Source organism: Lactuca virosa, chromosome 3, assembly GCF_052849685.1.
Source record: "Lactuca virosa cultivar CGN04683 chromosome 3, Lactuca_virosa_CGN04683_v6, whole genome shotgun sequence".
Taxonomy (NCBI): Eukaryota; Viridiplantae; Streptophyta; class Magnoliopsida; order Asterales; family Asteraceae; genus Lactuca; species Lactuca virosa.
In genome coordinates this window covers 301,965,438-301,973,036 of record NC_136428.1, presented here as the reverse complement: position 1 = coordinate 301,973,036, position 7,599 = coordinate 301,965,438, and positions in this window count along the sequence as shown.

Sequence of the window (7,599 nt, the reverse complement as noted above, 5' to 3'; positions counted from 1 at the left end):
ATTTACTTTTGTAATAATGAATCAAGTGAACTAACCTCAAAGTAATAACCGAATTGATTACTGGAGGGTATTAATAGTACCTTCAGGATTTAGTTCATCACATTTTCTTTTATTATTTTTATTTATGTAATAGGGCTAATATACCTCACTGGGAGTAACCAGGGTTTTTAAAAGAAAACTACGTTTATCGATATAAGTATGGTAGATACTTGTACACCTCAGTTTAGAACGGATAATCAATGATCAACTTTTAGGGAAAATATAGGATTTTCCCGGGATAACTCGGCTTTTCATAAACGGATTATTTAACATGTAACTAACGGATATTTATATTCATTCCACGCCTCCTTGGATTGTACATATCTTGTACGAATCAGGAAGTCATGGAAGGAATGGGTTTTCAAACACGCTTTTCATAAGAAAATATAGGATTTTCTAAATGAACACTTTTCAAAAGGATCAAAGAACATTTTCCACCAAAACTAAATGCTTATGAACTCACCAGCTTTATGCTAATATTCTTTCAAAACTGCTTGTATTCTCAGGGAATTAGTAGACAGGTATTTCCAGGAGTTCGGAGAAGTCGGAGCGTTAGAGTCACGTCTTTCCATTTTACTTTTGATATGAACAAAAGTATGTATTAAACAATGTAAACCTTTTTCATATACGTATTCAATGTCTGGTTGTGTTTACTATGCTTGCTATGATACAATTGTTGTGATACTACGCATGACGTCAACCACCCCCGAACGTTTCCGCCGTTCCGGTTTGGGGGTGTGACAGATTGGTATCAGAGCCCTTTTTTATAGCGAACTAAGTATACCGAACCTTACATGGTATACAACTATAAATACTAAGGGGCCTAAGTGCTCTAAAACTAAAAGTATACTTTAAAAAATATAAGTAATTTGATAAGAAGTATACAAGTATACCTAGGTACCGGAATCAGTGTCATAAGTAGAACAAAACAAAAGTATTTGGATGTTGGACATCGCGGTTAAACCTGGGCAGTTATGTACTCATGTCTAGGGTCAATATAGCCTGATCAACTATGTTCATTCGAGACATGACCAACATGTGCTTGGGAGTGACTGTGGTGTTGCAGCAAGCCTAAAACTTACCTAGATACCAGAAGAGTTCTAGAACCAAACATAAGGGTTAAAATACTATAGGAGTATTTTAGGATGCTATAACAACCGAACCGGAAACTTACCCAAAATCCATTCTTTAAGAATCAATCATGTAACTATAATACATTGGAAGTATTATAGATGCGATGCCTATTAACTATCCCTTTACCATCACCTCGCGTAGATAGCATGGCTGGATTCCATCTTCCTGGCGACCTGTAATTTCCCAACCAAGGAGATGATGGATGGATCGAGCCAGAGCCAGAAGGGAACCATGAAATTCCTTTGGACGATGACTTTGCCGAACCATTTCCTGAAGAGACTGACTCGGAACCCGAGGTCGAAAACCTGCCTCAAGTGACCCTAATATCAAACCCTAACCCTCAAGTTGGATTCCAAGGTCCAACGCCTATGTGGGTCGAGAGTTTGAATAGATGGAGCCACGAGCAAGGCCAACCCCTCCCATACGACGGAAACCACAACTTCTACAATCTGAAGGAAGGAGGCCCCGCTGACAGGGCCCTTCCAATCCTGATGCGCCGAGTGGCTCGCAATGTGGAGCTAGGTATGGCAACCCTTCAGCGAACTGTGGAGCTCGAAGCAGATTCGAACACCAGCATGGATCAGTTTCGTCGCCTCGAGATTGCTCATGCGAGAGCTGCAAGGAACAATGAAGCTCTGCAGCGAGAGTTAGCTACAACCCGAGCCAAAGTCATAAACCTCCGAGATCGCAAGTCAGAGTACGAGAGACGCCTGCTTGGTGTGGAACACCAGCTGGCCGAATTAAGGTTTCACTTGAGGGGTACCCGTCACCGGTAGGAGAATACTCTACTCATCCTTCCTTTTTGGTCTAAGGCATAACTTTCATATTTATGTTCTAAGTAGCTCTTTTTCGTAAACATCTATGTACTTCATGTTGACAAGATTCTTTCTCTGTTAGAATGACTTAGACCTATTTTTAGGTCAAGGGTTCTGAAATATGTGTAATCCCAGTTTCAATTATGATGGCAACAATCATATTTCAGTTAAAGATTATCATTGTAAAAAGTATACCTTAGATCGGTAGCATGCAAATTAAGCAACTTTATCAAGGTCCTATCACTGTTTTGTCTTCAAAACATGTATCATAGGATGTACTTAGACGATCATTCCTTTTCCCCATCGATTTCATATCAGTCTTCATGAAAAACTTCGATGTCCTAATCGGCATGGGATGGTTGAGCCCCAAATCATGTTGATGTTCTTTGTTTCAAGAAGGCGATTCGTCTCAATCTTCCCTTTTACGAAATCCTCACTGGTTTCAGTGATAAAATTTGCTTGAACCTTCGTATCATTTTTTGCGCCAAAGCCCAGAAGTATCTGCGAAAGGGATGCTATGCATTCCCGGCTCATATGTCAATGTGACGCAAAAAGTTAAAGACCTCGAGAGCATCTCCGAAGTCTGCAACTTTCCTGATGTCTTTCCCAAAGACATTCCAGGAATTTCTCCCGAGCGTCAAGTTGAATCCTGTGTTGACTTGATCCCCAGAGCTACCCTTATAGCTAACCCTTCATATCATCTAGAGCCGGAGAAAATGGGGGAAGTTATCCAGCCAGCTCAATGAGCTGAGCAACCAGGAGTTCGTAAATTTATTGTATGTGAATTCTATTATGTTAAGATCTTTTCTATTCTTGCTAAGACCACATCATGGGGATGTGGGTCGAATCAATGACAGTCAGATAGCAAAACGGGAAATCCTAATGCATAGAAAAACATTTAGGATACATCCAGAGGCAACCATTGTTGATCACAAACTTCTTTCTTGACATGTAGCAGATCATGCCTCCGAAGAAACGTAACCAACCCACCGGTAAGACACCAATCCTCCAGATGGACTCAGCTACGTTCCAAGCTACTATCACAGTAGCTGTAGCAGCCGCCCTAGCTGTTCTTAACGCTAACAACATAAATGTGGGTGGAAGCGTTAATGGCAATCCAAAACTTAGTGTTAACCAATGTCATCAACAAGTGCCTACTAGAAAGGACACACCTGATCCCCAACCTAACATCCTGAAACGAAAGCTCAAAGGAAGTTGTTCAACCCAAGGACCTACCGAGAGGCAACGAATTGGGACAGTCAGTACCCCAGTCAGCCCTGTTGTTCCAACACCAATCACACCCTACTTGGGAAACCTCCTGCACTGCAGCAAATGCAACTACCATAATCATGGAGTCTGCCGAGTGTTCCATTGCACTAGATGCAACAGGAAGGGGCACACCTCCCGCAGTTGTAGGACCCTAGTCAAGTTCATCACTCCGACTACTAATGTTGGGACAAGTCCAACCTGTTACCTCTGTGGTAGTGTAGGACATTTCAAAAGAGACTGCCCAACAGAGAAGAACAATGAGGAAATAGGTGGAGTCTGACCTCAGAGAATGAGGAAGCATCGAAGGACCCTGCCGTGTTTTGGTACGTTTTCGAAAACCCCAATAATTGTTCATAATTGTGATTACTTTCACGTCCGGGTTAAATCACGAAATCCTTATAAGGTTTAAAGCCCTAAAGAGTAAATTATGATAGCTTAGTGAATACGTTAGAGTCAGTTGTAGTTATACATGGCTTGTGTACACCAAACGATCATAGAGAGATCTAGTAAGAACCATTGCATAAAAGTTTATAGTTTCAAAACATCAGAACCCTCGTGTTAGTAGTACCTGTTAACTTCGAGTCAAACACAGAAAACACCAGAGACCTTCACCCATGGGCATCAATGTGCTAACAAAACGATCCTTCCAAACTAACTTAACGCTCGATTCTACGACGTCATCCCGCTTATTCCGACTGAGTCTATGTTATACAAAACCCTTTTGTCTTAAATCGTTCGATTGCAAAACTCCCGTCGCTCGTAACGACAAACTAGATGCGAACTTCAAAAATTCATATCTTTTCAAAACCCGAAAGTATTCAAGCAAAGAGTATCATCCACAAAGAAATGGACCAAGTAAGAGAACAATCCCAACAATTGTAGATACGTCGTGGGACACTCATCTACCCTTAGTGGAACTTTCTTGCAACAACGGCGACCTTACCAGCATCAAGGCCGCGCCGTTCGAAGCCTCTATGGCCGTAAGTATAGATTCCCTCTGTGCTGGGCTGAGGTGGGCGACACGCAACTAATCAAGAGTCAAGCCCACGACAGTACTCTCACGAGTCCTAAAACCATCCGAGAGACGACTGAAAAGATCGTACGAAAGGGCTACGCCGATAAGAGACAAAAACCATTGGAGTTCCAGATTGGTGGACGTGTCCTTTGCAGGTCTCACCCTGGAAAGGCCTGATACGCTTCGGAAAGCATAGAAAGCTAAATCCAAGATACGTTGGACCGTCCGAGATCCTTGCTAGGATCGGTCCCGTAGCGTACAAACTTCAGTTACCTCGAGCGCTTAGCAACGTCCATCCCGTTTTCCACTTGTCGAACCTAAAAGAAGTGTCCGTCCGATAAGACACTTGTGGGTCCCCTCGACGATATTGCGCTAGACGAGAGTCTACGCTTCATGGGGGATTCATTCAAAATCATGGAACATGAATTCAATTGAACGAAGTAATGTCACATCCCGATAGTGAAGGTTCGCTGGAATGCCAAGCGGGAAATTGAATTCACTTGGGAGCACGAGAATACAAGGAAACAAAAGTACCCCCATCATTTCCAAGTCCACGAGTTACATCTTCATTCTTGAATTTCGAGACGAAATTCCCTCTAACGGGGGGGGGGGGGGGATGATGTGACAACCCGAAACTTCTACCTGGTACATCTAGTCAGTTAATCTAAGTTAAACTCGTTTCTGTTAACTCCTAGCACTGATTAAGGGTTCATTTAAGCGTTCTAAGCTTGAGTACAACCAAGGTCGAGATTAGTAATGAGTCAGCAAGCCGTAGGGTGACAAAACCGGGCCATACACACCCTTAGGGGGAGTGTACGGCCGTACACATAGGTGTGCGGCCGCACACTCACCTCTTGGCCGCACACTCACTTCTAGGCAGCACACCCACCCTTATATAAAGGGTAGACCCCTTTCCTTTCATTCCTTTAACACCTTGGCAGCACACAACACCATTTCTCTCAAGCTTCTTCAACTATAAACCCTCCCAAGGCTTCAAAAACGTGAGTAATCCATCCCTTAGCTTGTTTTGCTTGAAGAGCCACTTGATCTAAGCCTTGAATCATTGAGTCCTGTCATGTTATTCATCTCTTTGAAGGAGTGCGGCCGGACACCCACATAAGGTGGCCTCACACTCCTAAAAGACCCTCCAAAGTGAAAGTTGGACTTCCATCTTCGAGTTAGACATGACCTTAGATTTGCTACACCTTAGAATTGGCATTTTGGACATCATCATGTAGGGTGTACAACCGCACACACCTGTGTACGGCCGCACACACCTGTGTACGGCCGCACACACCCTTGTGCAGTAGCAGACTCCTTGTGTGGCAGCACACTCCCGTGTGCGACCACACACTCACCCTAGGACCACAAACCCATTTCTAAGACCCTTAACTTGTACTACCACTAAGTATGGACCTAGAACACTCCATGGATGCAAGTATGGACCTTGAAAACACCTCAAAGGCACCCTCCATCATGAGTGTACGGTTGCACACCCCTTGGGCCGCACATCCATGGCCGCACACACCTTTAAGGTGGCCATAAACCTCCCACATGCAATCCTTTAAGGTCCTAACACTTAGTGCAAGTAGTTCCAAGTCCCTAGAGTGGTTCTCCATCACATCTAGTGGTGAAATACCTTCATTTGACTCCTTTATGTGTCATTACGTGTTAATTAGGATCAAATCGTGTTCAAGGCTTCACTTGAACATCCATCTTTCCGTATCGATCCTTCAATCAAACCACTTACCCGAGGTGAGTTCATACCCCTACGCTTTTTCCGAGTTTTTTCATGTTTTCAGGGGGGAATACAAGCAAAAGTACAAGGAAACTTGTGCTCAAAGTATTTTATTTTGTTTAAGATAATTATATTTCCAGTATGCTTTTAACACGGAAAACAGTTTTACCAAACGATTAAGAAATCAACTCGTAGAAACAGTTTTCAAAACTAGGGTAACGAACTTATGAATCATGTAGTAAAATGTATTATTTTATAAAGGATTCATGTTAATCATGAAAGGATTTTATATATTATTACTTGTAAATTTGTTAGTCTAAGTTGGAGACAAATCCTTGGTAACACTGCCACAGAATCAGAGTGTAGGACTAGCACTTGTTGTGACAACCCGAAATTTTTTTACTTTTAAAGCCCAGTCAATCAACTCAACTGAGTGTCAAACTCATTAGTACTGAGTTGTAGCCCGTATAAAGGACATTCTAAGGAGTTTTAAGCCTAATGCACTTAAGGAATAAGTGTTAGAAAGTACCTGCTAGAACCACAGTGTAGCAAATCAAACCTTAACCTCATCAAAACGAGTTCACGGCCACAAGGCAATGAGTTTACGGCCGTAAACTCATGTGGCCGTAAACTCATGAGTATATATATATGATACTTGGTCATTTCTAGTCATTTCTTGCATTTTAACCCCAAGAACTCGAGTTCTCTCTCAAGTATCATCAAGATTTTCCTTCCTAGATCTTCAAAATATGTAAGTATTCTTCCTAGATTTGTTGATACATCTCTTAATCTAGTATCCTTCCATGATTTCATCCATAGAAATCACTCTTTTCTTAGATCTTCAAGTTTCACCAAGAACACACACTAGTGTTCTTGAAAAAATTGACCATTTCAAGCTTCTACATCGTATGTACTCTTTCCTATACTTCTTATCTAGTTAGTATCCATGCTTAGAGACTTGAAAACATCAAGAACACAAGGACAAAAGGAGTTTACGGCCAAGCCATCTCCCAAGGCCGTAAACCCCTTTAAGGTAGCCATTTTGGCCATAAACCCTCCTAGATGCAAAGCTAGTGACCCAGGACCCTTCATGGATGAGATGCGGACCTTAAACTACTCTCAAGTGCACAATGACCATGAGTTTAAGGCCGTAAACTCCTTTGGGTTGTAAACTCATCAAAAGCCTCAATGAAGGTAGTCTTTTTCATACAAGTGTAGAGCAAAAGTCCCTAAAGTTTCCTTAGCTTTCAAACTTACACTTATACATAAGTGACCATGAGTTTACGGCCGTAAAATCCCTTTGGCCGTAAACACATGGCCGTAAACTCATGTTGGTGTCATTCTACTCTCCTTTGATGAATCACATGTGATTCCAACACTTGGGCAAAGTGTTTCCTAGTCCCGGAAGGTGTTTCCTTTCATATAGTTGTTTATAAACACTATATTCATGCCAATATATGTCAATATATGTCATTTAGGACTTGTTGTGTCTCGGGACTTCATTCGTGGAACTTCTCATCCTTACACGCATACCCGTTTGAATCACCCACATCAGGTGAGTTCATACCCCGTAATGAATCTTTTAACTG